Source organism: Indicator indicator, chromosome 17 (assembly GCF_027791375.1).
Source record: "Indicator indicator isolate 239-I01 chromosome 17, UM_Iind_1.1, whole genome shotgun sequence".
Taxonomy (NCBI): Eukaryota; Metazoa; Chordata; class Aves; order Piciformes; family Indicatoridae; genus Indicator; species Indicator indicator.
Window position 1 is genome coordinate 11,818,865 of NC_072026.1, and position 17,793 is coordinate 11,836,657.

A 17,793-nucleotide genomic window follows, 5' to 3' on the forward strand; every position below is an offset into this window, starting at 1 on the left:
AGCACTGATTCAGCAACATGTTTATTTCCAGTACAGGCTCAAAATGTTGGTGCATTTACAGTAGGCATACAATCTATAGTTCCATGGCTGGCAGGTATACAGATATTTAAACAAGTTATCATCACAGCAGTGTGGAAGGGCTTTTAGGAAGCCACCATTATTTACCACACAGTGAATTTTTCAGGTTTTTCCCCAAATACTTAGTTTTCTAAACTTTTGCTCTCCTAACTCTAGGAAGAAATACATCAATTATTATGCAGTGTTGACATCACCTACTAAGTTAAAAAGCCTTTCAGGCATTTGAAGTACTTATTGCAAGAAGACCTGACTACTGCCTGACCAAAAGAGCAACACCTGCATCACCTTCATTTGAAGTCACTCAGGTTGCTATTTGTGTGCCTGACACCACCATGCCTGAGAACTGATCTCACTGTTCCTTTTCTTCTTGCTTTGATGACTGTCAATGTATTCAGTGTCTTCAAGTGCCATTGTTCTGACAAGCAGACCCTCCCCATGGACTTGTACTATATCTTGTGACTCCCAGAACTGCTATTATTTGAGCTGGTGTCACATTGATTTTCTTTCTGTTCATGATAGTGCTATGATCTTGCAGGGTTGAAATTACTGCTGGTTTATGCCTTGATACAACCCCTTGAGAACTGGCTTGTATCAGCATGTCACCTATGAAAAGGTACATTTGAATCCTTGGAGATCTTTCTAGTGGAACCTTTGATCTCATTTCAATAGAGAATCCTTTGTAATGGATGTTTGCTAGAAATTTCTCCTGTTTCTGTACCAAGTGACTTCTGTAGTGCAAACTGGAAGTATATTATGCATCTGTCCACTTTTACACTTTTACCAGTCTGTGGAAGCCTTCTTGGCAGAGATTAATTTAAGGGCTATCCACAACCCTAGGGTTTTCACAAATGGATTATGCCATTTTCTTTAGAACTCCACAAAGACAGTACAGGTTGTGGTGGCACTGAAGAGTGGAAATATTCCCTAGCTTTACTCCTAAAGGCTCACCTAACAAAAGGAAGCCTAACAGACTAAAATCACACGTGGAGTAATAATCTGTTAAACATGGCCATCTTTCAATTGGAACAGGGAATAATTTCCTCTTCTTTAAGTGTTATTCACATTTTCATATTCTGCTTATTAGCATCACAGGCAGGTTTTGCAGTCTCTTTACAAGTAGCCTCTTGTCAACGTCTTTGTGAACAATTTTCCTATAAAATGTAGGATCTTTCCTGCAAAAATATACTAACAGTTACAGAATCACCAAACTTTTTTGGTTGGAAAAAACCTTGAAGATCATCATATCCAACCATTAACCAGACAGAATTGTTTAAATGTAAAATCAGTGCCTAACACAGCAAATTCAATTGAAGTCCTGCTTATTTCAGCATCTGAAATCTTTATTTTATTTTTACCCCTTTGCTGACTGATCTAATGTAGATAAGCTAATTATTTTCATGTGTGCTTTCCCTCATGGTGGCAAAGAGAAGACAGATATGGGGATTCAATTACGGCTTTACAAAGGACTTGGCCATTTAGTTCCATACTAATGTACAACTCCATACTAAGAAAAACTTTTTTTCACTTAGATACAAAAATAGTAAACTAATTCAGACAGTGATTCAACGTTCAACATGAATTTGTTCAAGTATTAAAAAGAAAAAAACAACCAAAAATAAACCCCAAGAACTTTAGCAACTGCACCAAAGGACATGTAAGTTTTGATGTATTAAAAAAAACACCACCTTACCTTTCTAGAAACTAACCATTTCTACTAAAAAAATATTTCTTAGAAACAAGTAAACTATTACAACATAAAGCACCTTTTCTATAGAACCTCTTAACAATCCTAGACAGGATAAGAACCTGTTTCAATGAGGAGTTATGACCAATTCCTGTCTGCCCACGCCACCTCTCAGTCTAAGTGCTTCTGGTACACATACTGTCCTTTCTCCTCATTGAGCTGCTACTGTCAACAGGCGTTTTCAGCACTGCTGTAACAGCAGCTAAAGCAATTTTTTTTTTTGGAAACTGGCATTCTGCAATAACCAATTCCAATTCAAAAGCAGATGGATGGGAGTTTGCTGCCATTGGTTCTTCCTACCAATCAAGAAACTGAACAGAGGTGCCTAAGAAATCAAGTGGTCCTAACTCTCCTGTCTATGTGCAGGAAGGAAGACGAAACTTCAGAAAGAAATCAACAACCTCTGCATCCCCAATGACTACCAAAGGAGACCAGGATGACTGCAACCCTACCTTGGGTACATATGTTAGGAATAATTAAACTGTGCCACACTTGTTGTTTTTGGTTTAGTTTTGTTTTTTTTAACTAAGTTTTCAAAACTCTGAATGTCTTAAGTCCTTGTGTGATATACCTGACAGATTACTATCACTATGACCTCTCTGCTAAAGCACTTGTCAAGAGCAATTCTACTTAACTCCTGTACAATGACTCCATTTAGCGCAGCTCCCTTTCTTCAGCTGAAAATTCTTAGCAAGGAGACAAAGGATGCAACTGAAATATGTGGCATATATATGTATACATATATACACACACATCTATCTACACCAGCCGTATTAAAAAAAAAACAAAAAATCAGAATCATTATCCCTGCCTTAATACTAGGATGTGCTGTTGTCTTGATGAATCATTTTTCCTCAGGGACATTGTGTGGATAACCATTCTGCTCATGTTAATTCTATTTACATGGGGAGCACTGTAGTAGACATTTAATGTGAAGCTGTGCTTCTTTCACAAGTAAGAAAAATGTCACTTTCCTTTCCCAAAGCACCAAAAGGCTCCTTCTACTGTCACAGAACACAATTATATGTTAGGGCTCTCCTGTCTCTTTTCAGCCAACAAGACAAGAAAATGACCTTTCTTTAACCTACAGTTGAATTGCATTATACTGGGTTCAGTGGATACCCCTTTTTATGTTCTCCCATATCAAGTGTCTCCTTGCTGAGGTTCAGATGGGCAGCTGCCTTTCCCATCTGCTACTGATTTCATTTTTTCCAAAAAACTTGCTTTCATTTGAAGAGGGATGTTAACACTCATCCCACATTTCATACCCTGGTTTGTACCTGAAAACACTACAAACTGCAGGGAGACTACCAGCAGAATTTGGTTACTGCTGTTGCATGTTGCCCCACCACACAATCATGAAAAAGATGAGGAAACAATCTGCCACACACACACTCAATGACTGTGTCATGCTGTGGTCTTGTGCAGAATAACAAGGCTCTGAAACAGTCCCCGTATTCCTCCTCCATTCGATGAAGCAATTATGGGTAGCTTGGTGCTGAGAGGAAAGAGACACTCCTCACAGCCACAGGTATCTCAATTGTGCTTTGGTTTACAGGAACAAGACGGTCAGGGAAGCAGAAAAAAAGTAGCTGTGACATTAATGAAGTAAGCCACTGCTGATCTGTGCAAGAGAACAAGTCAGCAGCAGAGTTTTTGTGAACGTGATGTTGAATGACAAATATAATTTCTGAGGAAAACTGCACCATACAGCTGCCACAGAGTATTATGTTCCAAAATTAAGAAAGCTTAGAGACAAAAGATCATCACATAAATTATTACTTACACACATAGGTCATCTCACAAGCAGCCACATAAATAAGATCCCCTAGAAAACATTTGACATCACTACTATCTGGAGAGAATTCCAGATACTCATTTCAGCGCTCTTAGGTGTACAGGAGTTCTAAGGTTTGGCAATTTGCTATGTGACAAGAAGGCTTCTGTCAAGTACTATTAGATGACTCATACTAATGTCTCCCCTGTCAAAAGAAGAAAGTTGTGTAGCTTAAGGATACCTTCCTAAACCCTACAATTTAACCATCGCACTGTTGGCTGCATTAACACTGAAGGTGTTGTTAACATGGAGGTAAAATGGGACTGTAAGCACAGGAGAGAGGCTAGTACCATACAGCAGGTTAATCTTGTGAAGAACACTCCTCTCCTAAAAGCTTAACTCAGAGTTACTACTACTACATTACACTGAAAATAAACAGAAAGTACCAAAGGCTTAAAATAAACAGCCATTTCTTGTTCCACAGGAAAAGAAATCTTTGTATACAGTTGAAGACTTCCATATACATCCATAGACACTTCATGTCCAAGTGACTGTCAGCTTCTGAAGGTCTGGGGTTGCAGACAGTTCTGGCATTTTCAAATTTCCACTCAATTTGACCATCATTCTGCACAACAGACTGGCAAAACAAGGCACACTTGCATATTACAAAACATACTCATGTATGAGATACAGGTCCTATACACTTTTGAAAGGACAAAAATACTTTTTAGTGGAAATACTGTGCAAATTTTCTAAACAATTGTTTACATGTATTGATTGCCCCTACATCAATGTGGTAATCTCTCAAGGAGAAATTTTTTGAAGTTGACGCTGGCCTTGGAATTCACTCTGAGCAAAGAGTGGGATCTCTATTATCAATAATGAAAAAAAGACATGAGAAATATTTGTACTGATCCTCTGAAGAAGACCAAGTAAAATACAGACTTCAGCCCCTTCTAGAGTAGCCCATGCAATTTTGGAACAGGAGTACCTTGTCTAGGAGAAAAAAGCAGACCAATCAAAAATAACCCAAATCTAAACCCAACCCCCCAAAAAAAACTACTGTGATCCTTTTCCTGAAAGCACAAATCTGCACACTACTAGAGCATAAGTTCTGACATGTGTTCTCTTAAGCATCCAGCTCTCAAGCAGTGGTGTTTGTTCATGGTGTTTACAAACATATGTTCTGGCTTCAAAAATACCACAAGAAGGAATATTTTCACCTATGCAAACTTTTACTCTCTAGGAAAAAAAACCAAAAGCAAACAAACCTACAGACTTTACTTCTATTTTTATATCTTACCCTTATAAAAATACAAGGAACATAAATCTGCAGTCTGAAGTATAAAGATTAACTTGAAATTTGCTACCAAAATGGTGATTAGATGGCCTAGTCCTCATTTCAGCTGCAACCATTTCCAAAGTCATTATTAACAGACTTCCAGCTAAGCAGTAATCCAAACTGGAGACCTAATCACACTTAAAACATATATATAAATTAAACTCTTATTCCAACTCCCACATATAATTCTTACAACAGAAGACTTTGAATTACAGATGCTGCCAGAGACAGGCAGGGATAGAAATGAAGTGGCTCTGGTCCTGCATGCTCTGTCCTATGGGTGCTAGTGTCTGGTCCCTGGGTGACATCCCAGCAGGAGCACTTGGAAGGCAAAACAGTTCTTTTCCCCATGGCTTCAGCTGATCCTATATATTTAGAGACTGGAGTACTGAATGAGCATGACAAAGTAAGCATCATTCTAACAAAAAGAAGGAAATGGTCAACTTTATTGGAAATAGCTGAATAGTTGGAGAAAGCAAAAAAATTACTATCAGTAGAGTAAGAGAAAAGGGATTTTGTTTCAATTTTTCTTCTCCAGTTCAGGGAACTTAATAGTACCCAAGCTTTATGCAACAGATATTGTTTCCTATTAATACAACTACACCATCAAACCTATTTAAGTAACTTTAAGGATGAGTACACATACTGAATTGGACCGAGGATTACAGAGCTCACCAGAACCATTCCCAGGTATTACTATCTCCAATACCATGCTGCCTGTGACAGAACAACACACACATAGTTCTATAGTTAGATTTCTTTCCCTAATTACGACTTTTAATGAGTTGTTTTGCATTTAGTATCTAAAACATTTATTATTCTTAAATGGTTTCATTTCAATTGACTTTTAAAGTCAGTTTCATAGCCCAGGAGTTTTCTTCTCAGAGAAATGAGCAGCTAATTCTGCTTTTGAAAAGTCATGTCTCAACAACACATTGATCTGTGTGACTTCTGTGAAACCTTCTTGTTTAATACCTGAAACTACTGAGAATGAAGCACAAATTCCCTCTATCTCTTGTAAAACTTTTTTTGTTAAGTCAAGTGCCAGGAGTCTTGTAAGATCTTGTAAAGTACAAAGGTCTTCTGTTCTTTAAATTGACAGTCCAACCTAAGTTTCTTGCTTAAATGTAGTGTCTAAGAAGTTAAAAGGTGTTCAAAACCTTGTAACACTGGTACCTTAGCAAAACGACCAAAAGAATACATGATCCGCCACCTTACTGGAGGATGAGAGGAAGTTTTGCATGTTAAAGAAAAAAAATAAACCACAATGAAAATGTGACTGCACTAAGCAGGTATCGACAAACACAACTGGGATTAGAATGGTTTCTTACTTGATAGTTTTATAATTTATCATTGGAAAAATGAGCTCATTAAGATTAAAAACTTCAAGCTACGCAATTAAGGTCACCTTCAACATTTTCCTCTTTAATACTTCAAAGTGAGGTCTGAGCAGATACATTGAAATTGCCAGAGCCACAACGCTCACCACTTTATTGACTTTGAAAGTTACACACACCTCTTTTGGGTGTGGGAACAGGCATTCTTCTAAAATCTGCATTTCTTCTAAAAAATTTAAGACTCAATGGGAACTATACTGATGCACAGTGGACTAAATGAGCTCAGACGCAAACTCAATCCTGTCATCTCTTCTTTGAAGTTCAAATAAGAAAACTAAGATAACTATTACAAAAGCACTGGGAAAAACAGAAAAAAGGCATCTTACTAGCAGCTCGAGAGAGTCCACTTTACAATTACAGATGTTTGGAGGCTGAACTATTTCAATAACTTGTCTTTAAACCATCTTAAGCCGTATTACAGACCAAAAGTAATGTCAATAACAAACTGTATTAGGTGAGTTAGGAATTAAAAATCCTCCTTTATCTGCATAGCAGAAGGAAAATAAAAGACAAGTCAATATTTTGGTGAAAGTGTGCAGCACACAAAGTGTTAAAAAGTGAGTTAAGATTTCATTACTGTTTCTGGATAACATCCAAACATTGGTGCATGCAGATCCCAAATTAATCAGTTGACCAAAACACAGAGTAAATTTATCTCCCTGATGAGTTTAAACATAAAAGAAAACATGAGAAATTGAATTCTTATAGCATAAATAGCTTGGCTGAAATCTGGAATGCAATCAACATTATCATATTTACTGAAAGTTAAAGACTTAAATTAATGAGTACCGTGTGTTTATCTCCCAAATTTCAACTTGCTAATCTAGTCTGATCATCATTTTCCAAGTCAAATGGCTATGAGAAGTGCTCAATAAACGTTTACTAATGATCAAATGTCTTTTTGCATCAAAACAACCAACTCAAAATGAACCCAGAATACACTTTTATTAACACACAAAAATGGAAGATCGATCTGGTAGGGATACTGCTGTTCATAATAAAAAGTAAACCTTTAGCAGAATTGTATCTACTGCCTGCCTTGACAGGGAATGAAAGCAACACATTCAGTGATCTGTGTGGCTGAATTAAGAAGTATTAGCTCAGAGTTTAGCTAGTGGACACTAATTTTCATATCACAAATTTAATCTTTAGATACCATAATAAATACATTCCTGAAAAGTTATCTGGAACATTTAAGAATCTTGTAAGTAGCCCAGAAGGATCCTGCTCAGAAAACATGGATTGCTTGAGAAAAGTCTAAGTAATGACAACAAAGTACACAGAAATCTATCACTGCTGTTTCCCACTGACGAGGACATCACCACTGGGATATTGGTACTGCACAGCCTGTACCATGTGGTCCCTTTTATCAGGTTCATAATATTCTAAAAACATAACTAAAGACACAAAGAAGAGTAGTTTGGCTTTTCAGTGCAGTATCCATTCCTCTGTATTCCTAGCCAATGAAAGATTACTTCTGATTGAGTCACACTAAGCAGTGAACCCCACAGTTGGTTTAGATTTTGTAATTCAGAATTCTTTTAGCAGGATTAAGTTGATCTCAGCAGAGATGCACAGATTCCTAAGAAGTTAAGGTCTCCCAGATTTAAAATAAATAAATACGTCCAAGTTAATCATCAGAAACAGCCTAATCAGATTAAGGTTGTGAACTCCGGACTACCACAGTGTTTTCCAGCAGCTCAGCAAGCTTAATCCACAAATGGATAATATGATGCACAGCATTTCTATCAAATATTCTCTTGCAAGACACTAAACCTATCATTTTCGAAAATGAAACAAATATCTTGGCTAAATCTAATAAGAGATTTAAACGAGGCCTTTAAGCGAGCTGTCAAGGGCTACAATTGTTGCCATGTTAATCCTTTTTCTCCCAACAAACTTATTTCTTGAGGTATTCAAATTCATTGTCATTTGAAATAATACAGTTACATGCTTCTACAGGAGTATGTTGAAGTCCTTTCTTGCAGCAGCTCCTTGTACCAGCATTTAATTTCAAACTCAAAATTTCAGCACCACTCTTCTACAGGCAGTCTGTCTCTCCAGTCTTTTATGATCCCTTCTGCTTCTCTCCTTTCATCCTGAAGATATCACAATCCCTTTCCTCCCACTTCATAGAAGGGTTCCCTAGCTGTGAGACTGCTGATACTCCCCTGAGGTCTGAACATAGTTCTGCTAAAGGTCTGAGGATTAACAATTATAGGATTGTGTGGTAAAAAAAAAAGTATGGACATGAAATGTCATCTATCATATGTTACCATGTATACTAAATTTTTCCACTGCATTAGAGTACTTAAAAGATGAAATTTAAAACCCACTGTTATTTCTAGAGGGTTATTTTTACCCTCTAGAATAAAAAATATATATATATTATATATATATATATATAAATATTATTTTTAGAATATTTTATTATAATGCTGGATATTCCTAACAAACAACATTAAAGCCCCAAACAAGGTGCTTTGAAAGTCTTAATAACTTCTAGGGCATACAAATGTCAAAGTTTCCCTACTCCTCCTTCCACAAAATGAAAGACAAGGCTGCATTTAAAAATATCAGTAGTACCCAACATAAAGAAAAAGGCTCTTTCCGTATTATTGAGTCCCTGAATTCCTTTCAGTGAAATGTAAGACTGCTTTCACGAAAATATGCTGCTTGTCCTTTATCTACAGTGAAAGCAATGGGACACCATAGTACAGAGCCATTTTAAACAGACACCATTAGAAGAGGTGTAGGGTACACCATGTGTGATGTAGCTTAGACTGCCTCATTAGCAAAGGTCATCCCCATAGTCTAATATTATTGGGTATACTTTACTTGTCAGTTAAGCGTGGAAGAATACATATAGTTAACAGACTGAACAAGCCATGCAAATGTTTCCTATCAACTCTTGACAAATGAGAGAGAGGTAAGGCCATAGAGTTCTCAGGACTTGCTGATTTTGACATGCTGATACCTATTTAATAAGCTGTTCACAGCTACAAGCAGAAATTAGAACTCTGCCATAGAATTCAGCTTACTTTGGAGCTAAGAAGTTGCACTTCCCTGTCACAAACACTATGCCATTCAAATACATTCCATCTGCCATAGAAAAAAAAAATGTTTTGGGGGCCACCTAAGTAGATACACCAATTTAGACTCCTTATTTTACCATGAATACCTCAAATGGCACTTGCCTGAATTCATGGCTAAGAATCCTTTTCAATCTGAAGTTGTTTGGTTTGGGTTTTTTGTTTGTTTTGTGGTGGTGGGGTTTTTTTTTGTTTGTTTGTTTGGGTTTTTTTGTAGCTCTTTATCCAAAAGCCTAGAAATGTTTTTCTTCCCAATGCTGGCCTCATGTTCCCTATTTGGTTTTCTACATCTCCCAACCATCTTCTCTGATTTTTCTGTTGCTTCACTTCAATGTGCAGCTTAACATTGCAGTTTTGCCTCCTTGTTTACATTCAGACAAACTGAAGCTGTATAACCCATATATGTATCTCATATAGCTGCATGCTGCACAAGATGTTTGGACCACATGATAATTTTCCAGATTTCAGCTCTTCTCATAGGCTATAATAAAGGTTAATATTTGCTTTTGCTTCACCTGAGAGACAAGAACTCTTGTCTATCAGCCCTGAGATTTACCTCAGTCCCCTGCCAAAAACCATTAAAATTTCATGGTACCAAAAAAAGCTAATCAGACTGTTCATGCATAATCCTGCTCAATTTACAATGAAATAAACTACATCTGAAGAACATGTAATTTTGGAATATAAACAGACAACCTCTGAAAGCTTCAGAATCTGCATTTTGACATTTGGATACTGGAAAATGCATGAATGTCACTGTTTCTGATGTACTCTTACAAATTACAAAATCCTCACACTGCTAAGCTCAAGGTATGGAAGAAGACTCAAGTGTGGATGATGCTTTCCCTGTGCATTTGAGGACAGAATTAATCTGTAAACACAGAGCCCAAGGGAGGACAGGGGAAAAAAAAAAAAAAAAAGGAAGTCAGGGCTACTAACGCATGGGTATTATGGTCATTATTTCCTAGGACTGTCAGAGAGGAACTGCCATGGAAAAGAAGCATTTTACTGGAAGAAGAAAAGATGGGATGGTACCATCTTAGAACTATTTTGGATCAGTATTTCCTCTCAGGAGTAATCACCTCACAAGCAGAGATCTTTATGGACAGGAGGACAAAGGTTGCCACTTTTTGTTTGCAAAGCCCCAAGAAGAAATATTGTGCTTATGCCCCACACAATAGAGGCATAAAGAGTTTGAAGCTTGTGGAAATGTTAGATTTGTTGTGCCTCCACTGCACAGTTCACCTGTGCATGTGCTGTAAATCCAACTTACCCAGATGCATCAGATCTGCCTTGTATGCAAGAACTGCCTGGATGGTACATGCACTGTAGATCTGCACATACGCAGAAGAAGTCTCAAGAATTCCCCAATGCAACAAAATTTTGTCCAAACAAGATTTCTGCAAGGAACCAGGAATGTGCCAGGAAAATACCTCCAGTTGTAGCTTGTCTCCTGAAGCGGCCAAATCTGCTTCACACTTTTCAGGCAGACCAATGCAAGTAATTCGGGAAAGACACTCAACGCTTACCCAAGACCTCTCAGGCTGGATTAACTTGCAGCAAAGCAACATTCAGGAAAATAAAACTGTTATTTGTCAGGGAAGGAAAAGCATGACCATACATTTTTTACTGTACACATCCAAAATTTGAGGGCTTATCCAAGAGATAATACTGATAAATATGGAAAAGAGCCCTAATGTAGAATAAACATTGGTTGCTTAAGAGAATGATGCACACCTGTGTCTATTAATGGCTTTGCAAATGATATTTCATTGGTCAATATTTTTTCCCCCAACTACAAATCAGCACTAACGTTTTCGCATCCATTTTTCATGGAAATGCTCTGAGTACATAGTGGACAACTTCTGATTAATTCTCATTTGTTTTCCAAAAGCAAAAACATTTTTCTTCAGAACAAAACAGTCTTCCAAAAGAGAAATGTAAATTAACCAGCTTTTTACTTTCCAAATAATACTCATTTTTCACCACAAGTATCAGTTTTAATGCCAAAGGGGATTTATTTGTTTTCCAAATAAAACTCTACCATCTCTTCAGTACAATTAATAGAGAACAACTTGACTCTGAACACATTTTTGAAGTACAGCTCAGGCAGATGTACATTTATAAATATTGCCTCGATTTTCTTGGCTAGTTATTGCACTGTTCATTTTATCCTTACGAAAATTACAGAGACAGGCTTGAAATGGGCAGACCAGACATGTTCACTCCTTTGTTCATCTAAGAGCTGCCACTGACAATGGGACCAAAGTATGTAAAAGCATCAGCAGCTTTAGATTTCTTTGATAATGTTTATCCTTTCCTGGTTTGTGAACAGCACCCACTACTTTGCAACACTACAGTACTGCCAGAGCCTTGAGAGCTATCCCTCCACAAATAATACGTTTCCTTCGCCAGTCGCACCAGGAGGAGGAGACCTTATAGCTATATTGAAAAAAAATATCTTCTAAACATCTATGTGAAGTTTACATTTCTATCAATAGGTGGCAACACTGTGATGTGTAACATATGAAGCACGTGTCTTTATGTACATACAGAAGGCCAGACAATTCTATACTCCTATAGCACGATTTTGCTCATGTTGCTTCATCTAGTTTTAAATCTTAACCTGACACCATTTTGCCAGCTACATGCAAGTAAAGCCTCTCTGGCTCATATGCTTTTTATAGAATGTATGTGTGGATCATTGTGGTATGTTAAATTAGCTTACCAATTCTCCCTGACTGCAAACAGTGCCAGCTGGATCAGGAAGCAAATACGTGGTTTGGTGTGTGGACAGTTGGATGGCATATACCATGGCTGCTGCTTGGGACCAGGAAGACTGATGAGTAACTCTTGCCCCCTGCGAAGACCACACTAGTGCTGGGGCACTTGTGGAATTTTAAGGGTGTTGAACCTTTCATTGATGCATCATCATACATTTTGCAGTGTGATGCAGAAAAAAGTCTGGCTAGTGTGCCTTACATTGAATCTCAGATCCCAAAGTGGTATGTGTGTGGGGAAAAAGTACCAGCTGGGGATGTACAACTATTACTTTACAGCAAAAGCTCCTGAGGTACAGCCAGGCTATGGGTTTTGCTTGAGGTCAGAGAAGCCAACACAGGTAATCAAAACCAGAATTTGCCCCTCCTGCCTCAGCTGTGAGCTTTAGCCAAGGGGCAGATGCCACCTTGCAGGTCACATTGTGTTTGCCACAGCCAGTAAACCCAGAGCTCTGCTAAAGCAAAGATACCTTCACAACAGCTCACCAGCACAAAGCATAATGCACTAATTAATTCATTTTTTTTTAAACTTCTATCACACCAAACAAGAACAGCACTAGAAAGCCTACATACACTACTAAACCTACATTTCTATATATGCTGTTGGTCTGCAGAGAAAAGCTAAGCCTTCAAAGAGAGAGGATTACACAATGCGATAGCAGTTCAACACGCACAGATAGTCTTTTGTTATTTTCTGAACTACATTCATCTCCCTTTTCAACAAGGGCTGCCTTTTTTTTTTTTAACTAAAGAAAAATCCAACTGTGTATTCTCGACTGATAAGAAATGAATTTAGGTGTCAGTGCAATAGGAAAGCTGTAGAAATTCTGATAAAAGCTCTTTCTAGGGGGGTTAAAGAAAAGGCATCAAAAAGGTTATGCTGGACAATGTTTCAGATATCATGGCTATAGCTGACCAGAGAAGGAGGCTTCCTGTATACCTCCATTAATTTTCTGTTTAACAGAAAAGTCACATTCTGGCTAAGGTTCAAACATGATAAAAGAGATTTACAGATTACTTGGATAACATTAAAAGTGGTATCATAATTTACACTACTTCAAGTGTTATGAGGATAGTTAAAATCCATCAGGACTAGGATCTAAAAACTGTACAAACTTTCATAAATTTGCATACATGAATACTGATGGATTTCAACACACACATATATGCAGACCCACAGCCCAGCTTTTCTTATCTGAAGAGGTATCTTTGCACTGTCACAAAACTGCTATGGGAATAGGACTGTTGTTCTAGGAGAACTCAGTGACTAAACTGAATACACAGTCTAACTGATAACAATGCAACCATCTCCAGGCTAGACAGCTACAACTCACACACAAGTACATGCAGCAGCAATATTGCTGGTCAGATTTAAAACAGGGGGGCACTAACCGTAATGATTTTCTCAACTACATTTCCACCTGGTGGGAAACAGTAGGTTTATATTTAAAAATACTTCCAGAATTAAATTTTTCCTCCTCCTTTCTCCTTATTCACTTGCTGTTTTTTTCACACATGGATATACATGATGCACATCCTGAGATGAGAGCACTTCAATAACAGTAAATCAGGCTGCCCTGCTTACTGAAATTATTTTCATGTTTGCAGATGAAAAATGATGTCTGTAGGACTGCAATTCCACTGCCTTGTAAAGGCAAACACACAGCCTTGGTTCTGCAGTAAGCTTTGGTAAAACAGATTTGTCACAGGGAAACCACAGGATTTTTTTGCCATCAGAAAGACTGCAAAATTCCTACAATTCCTTGTGGAATCCATTCAGATTTACATGGTTTTAGGCCAGCCATTTGTTTATTTGCTGCCTTCAAGGCAAAATCCTGTGCCAGAAATCAGTATGTACAATAAAAGACTCATCTACATTTTCCTCACATAGATGTATTTCTGTTCTACTCATGTGTCTCACTCTCTCAGTACAGGCAGATCAACCCATCTACTTACACCTTAGCAGAGAGCTATAAGTCGTAATTTATGGAAAATATCTAGTAACTACTTATTAAGGTAACCCTAACAGGTTTATCATTCATGAAGGCCTAGTGAATGCACCATAGCTTAGAAATATTTGCCCCATCCTCTCAATCTTATTTCTTGCCTGCAGAGTGAGAATTACACATTATCGAGGTATAAAACAAGATTGTTGGTACCCATGTGGAAACTCATAAAGAACTACATGTAATTCAGTGGTGAGTGTCACAGAAGAAATGAAAATAACCCTCTACAAAAAGCCCTCACAAAGGAAGAACCATATACATGTGGTAACTGTAATCTAGTCATTCCTTTGCAGGAGAAACCAAAGTTTTCTAAATGCACTATAAATCTACATAGTATCTCCAATGCCAGCTGTTGCTTTTTATCTCTCAGTTACTTGAAAATGTAAAAAATATTGTATCACTACACAGCTCTTTATGTGCTATCCACCTAAAGATGCTCAGTAGAGTTATTCTAGCAAAAAAAAAAAAAAAAGATAGCAGCAATTTAGACTTATACAAACAAACAAAAAAAAGGTCAACAAACAGATCAACTTGTTTTCAGAGTGATCCAGTAACTAATCAGCCCTGCTAAGTCTCCATTTTGCAGGTTGCTAACATGTGGTTGGTGGTGAAGAGAACATGGGCAAAACACTTCCACAAAGTCTGCTGTCACCTTTACAGACAGAAAACTTACTATGTAATTTAGAAATACAGAACTGCTCAACAGAAGTTGGCTTAGGAAATACTGGGGGATTGGAGAATCTTGATTCACACAGCCATTTTTAACCTGACGTTAATTTTATAAAGAGAAAAATTAAAAACATTCTTCAAACATACCACGTTGGGAAGGGTAGAAGAGAAACTTCCCCAAAGGGAAGCACTGGTAAAATGATTATAGCAAATGTATCTTAGCTCCACTGAAAAATGTAAAATCTTTTTTTTTCCCCTTCCAAAGCATTACCAGACACTTTAGAAATGCTGCACGGTATGGTGGTTTACTTCACCCTTCACTGATGCACAGCCACCTCTAACCAGAAAGGCAGTAATACTTAACAGTGTGTAAAAGTACCTTCCTGCAGTTAAAAGTAAGGAGGAAGGATCACTTACCCAGTAAGTTAGATCAGTTTATGCTAAATGTATTAATCTTTACAAACCATAAAGTGTGTTTTCTGAATATTCTAAACAGGGACTATGATGTAGGAAAGGTTTGTGTAAAATATACATAAGCCCTAAAAATATGCATGTAACACTCATGCATATGTGCAAAGGCAGGCACAGAGAACAGCTCTGGAAATAAAACATTAATTATAATATCTTGAACAAAAATAGAAGTGTGAAGTATAATCATACTAAAATAACACATCCTTGGGTGGTGAGAAGGGAGAGGGTAGAATTACTCTAATAAAACGAAGCTTCAAGTTCTTGCAAAAGCCAAGAGCACGCAGTATTTCCAGTGATAACTCCAGTATAATTTCTTACAGAAATGCCATCAACAATCCTGCTTTACTAACTCCCTGAAGATAAAGGATGTGCCAGCTCAGATTTTGCAAACAGAGACAAATCTCTTGGAGGGCAAAAAAAAAAAAAGAAAAAGAAAAAGAAAAAAAAAGACAGTATTTCTGTGCTGAAGTGATTCCATCCTGACATAACAGAATTGCTCTCTTGTCCTTTTCAATTCGATTAGTACAGCAAGATCTGCTTTTACAAAGGGTTTAGAAACAGCCACAGCTAGAGTTCATTTGATGATGCACCTTGCATGCCAGATTGCCAGAGCACTAAAAGTTTAATTGATAATAAAGATAATATCATTGCTTTACATTTATATGGCACCTTTCACAGCAAAAGATCCCAAAGGCACTGTTGACTTACAGGTATCACCAGAGTGGAAATGTGATTGTTACTTGCTACTATTCTACAAGAGAGCTTCAAGATGGCACACAAAATTAAATCAACACTCAAAAGTTCAGGATTCTCCTCTCTTCACCTCCCTACCCTGAGAGATTTGGTCCTACACAACAACTGGACTTGATCGAGCAAGCAAAAGGGAAATGCAGCATTCTACCCTTTTTTGCTATCCAGTTATTTTGATTGATAGCTGAAGGAGAATATAGAACAGACCTGAAATATATTCATTTTCTTCACTATAATTTAATCACAAAGATCCTCTGAAGCACAGATACCCTGAGGAAGAAATTTTCAAGCACCAGAGTGACAACCTGGCCTGGGTTTCACAGGACCTGGGGGAATGGCTGCCCCTGAGTCTTCAACATCAGTTTCTGGAGAGGACGGCAAGAATCCCAGCACCTCAACTCCTTCCCAGCTCCACCCTATCCTTGTACAGTGGAAAACTGCAGCTGAGATTCACTAACTACAAATATTTTGAAAAAGCTTCTCAAAAGCATGGATCCTCTCCACACTGAAACACCCACAGAATCAGCTGAATGTGAACAATGCATTTTCTAGCTGATGGAAGAGCAATGATCAGCTTATTTCTCAGGACTGAAATGATCTCTGCCTCGAACAGGGTGGGAGAAGGGGCAAACCTTCTCTCCCTTGTTCTTCAGTCCAACCAGTACTGCTGACAGCATCAATGTATTCTGGATGTTTCTAACCAGTACCTGACAGCAATCTGCTGTTCAGAAAGCAGAAGTGCTAGCCAAAGCCGGGTGACAAGATACTCTCCTAGACCCCAGCAAGGTCAAGATTCTGCTCAAGGCAGGAAGAAATCAGTCTCAACAACACTGATGCACAAATCTCTCTCTAGTGATGAATGGCAAGCAGACATCTGTTCCCATACTCCTAGACTTCCCTACAGCATTTAGCATTGTGGATCTAAGAGATGGCAAGAATCCAAAGAACTGTACTGAAGTCATTTAAGTCCTTTTTGAAGGCATATACGGAAAGTTAGGGCACAAAAAGCAATCTCAGCAGTGCAAACCTCTCCTCAGAGGACTGACAAAGATACAGTCTCTCCATTTGTATTCACAACAATATAGACTCAAGCAACAGCAACAGACAACTGGCACTGAAGCCAAAGTTGTATTTATCTCACATGAGGATAAAGACATCCCAAACACCACAATTCCGTAATGTTTAGCTGAAATCAGAACCCGAGATCATGCAAAGATGAATCACCAAAGGACATGCAAACATCAATCCTTCAACCACAGCCATTGATACATGGCCAATACAGTTCATTATTTCTCATTCCCAGAGAGAATTACTTAAAAGTGATGTTTCTAGTTCTTAGTCTCATCACTTAGCAATATACCGGGTTTGGTATAAATCACTAAGTCAGTAATTTCAGACAGGCTCAGAAACCTTCCCGGAAAGCACCACTACCAAAAAGTCAGCATCTACTGAATTAGGCATCAAGTCATTTAGTTTTATCTCTCATCTTCCTGAGTACGAAGAAGTAGTTAGTTTTCTAAGCCTCAGCTACGTTTCTGGGCTTTGTTCTGTGGACTACAAGAAAGGCAAAAGACAGACACTCGTTTATTTATTTTTTCCTCTCCAGTTTGGAATATAATATAACAAAATACTGGACAATATTCTTGTATTTAAAAAAATGTTAATTAACCATCCATGAATATATTAC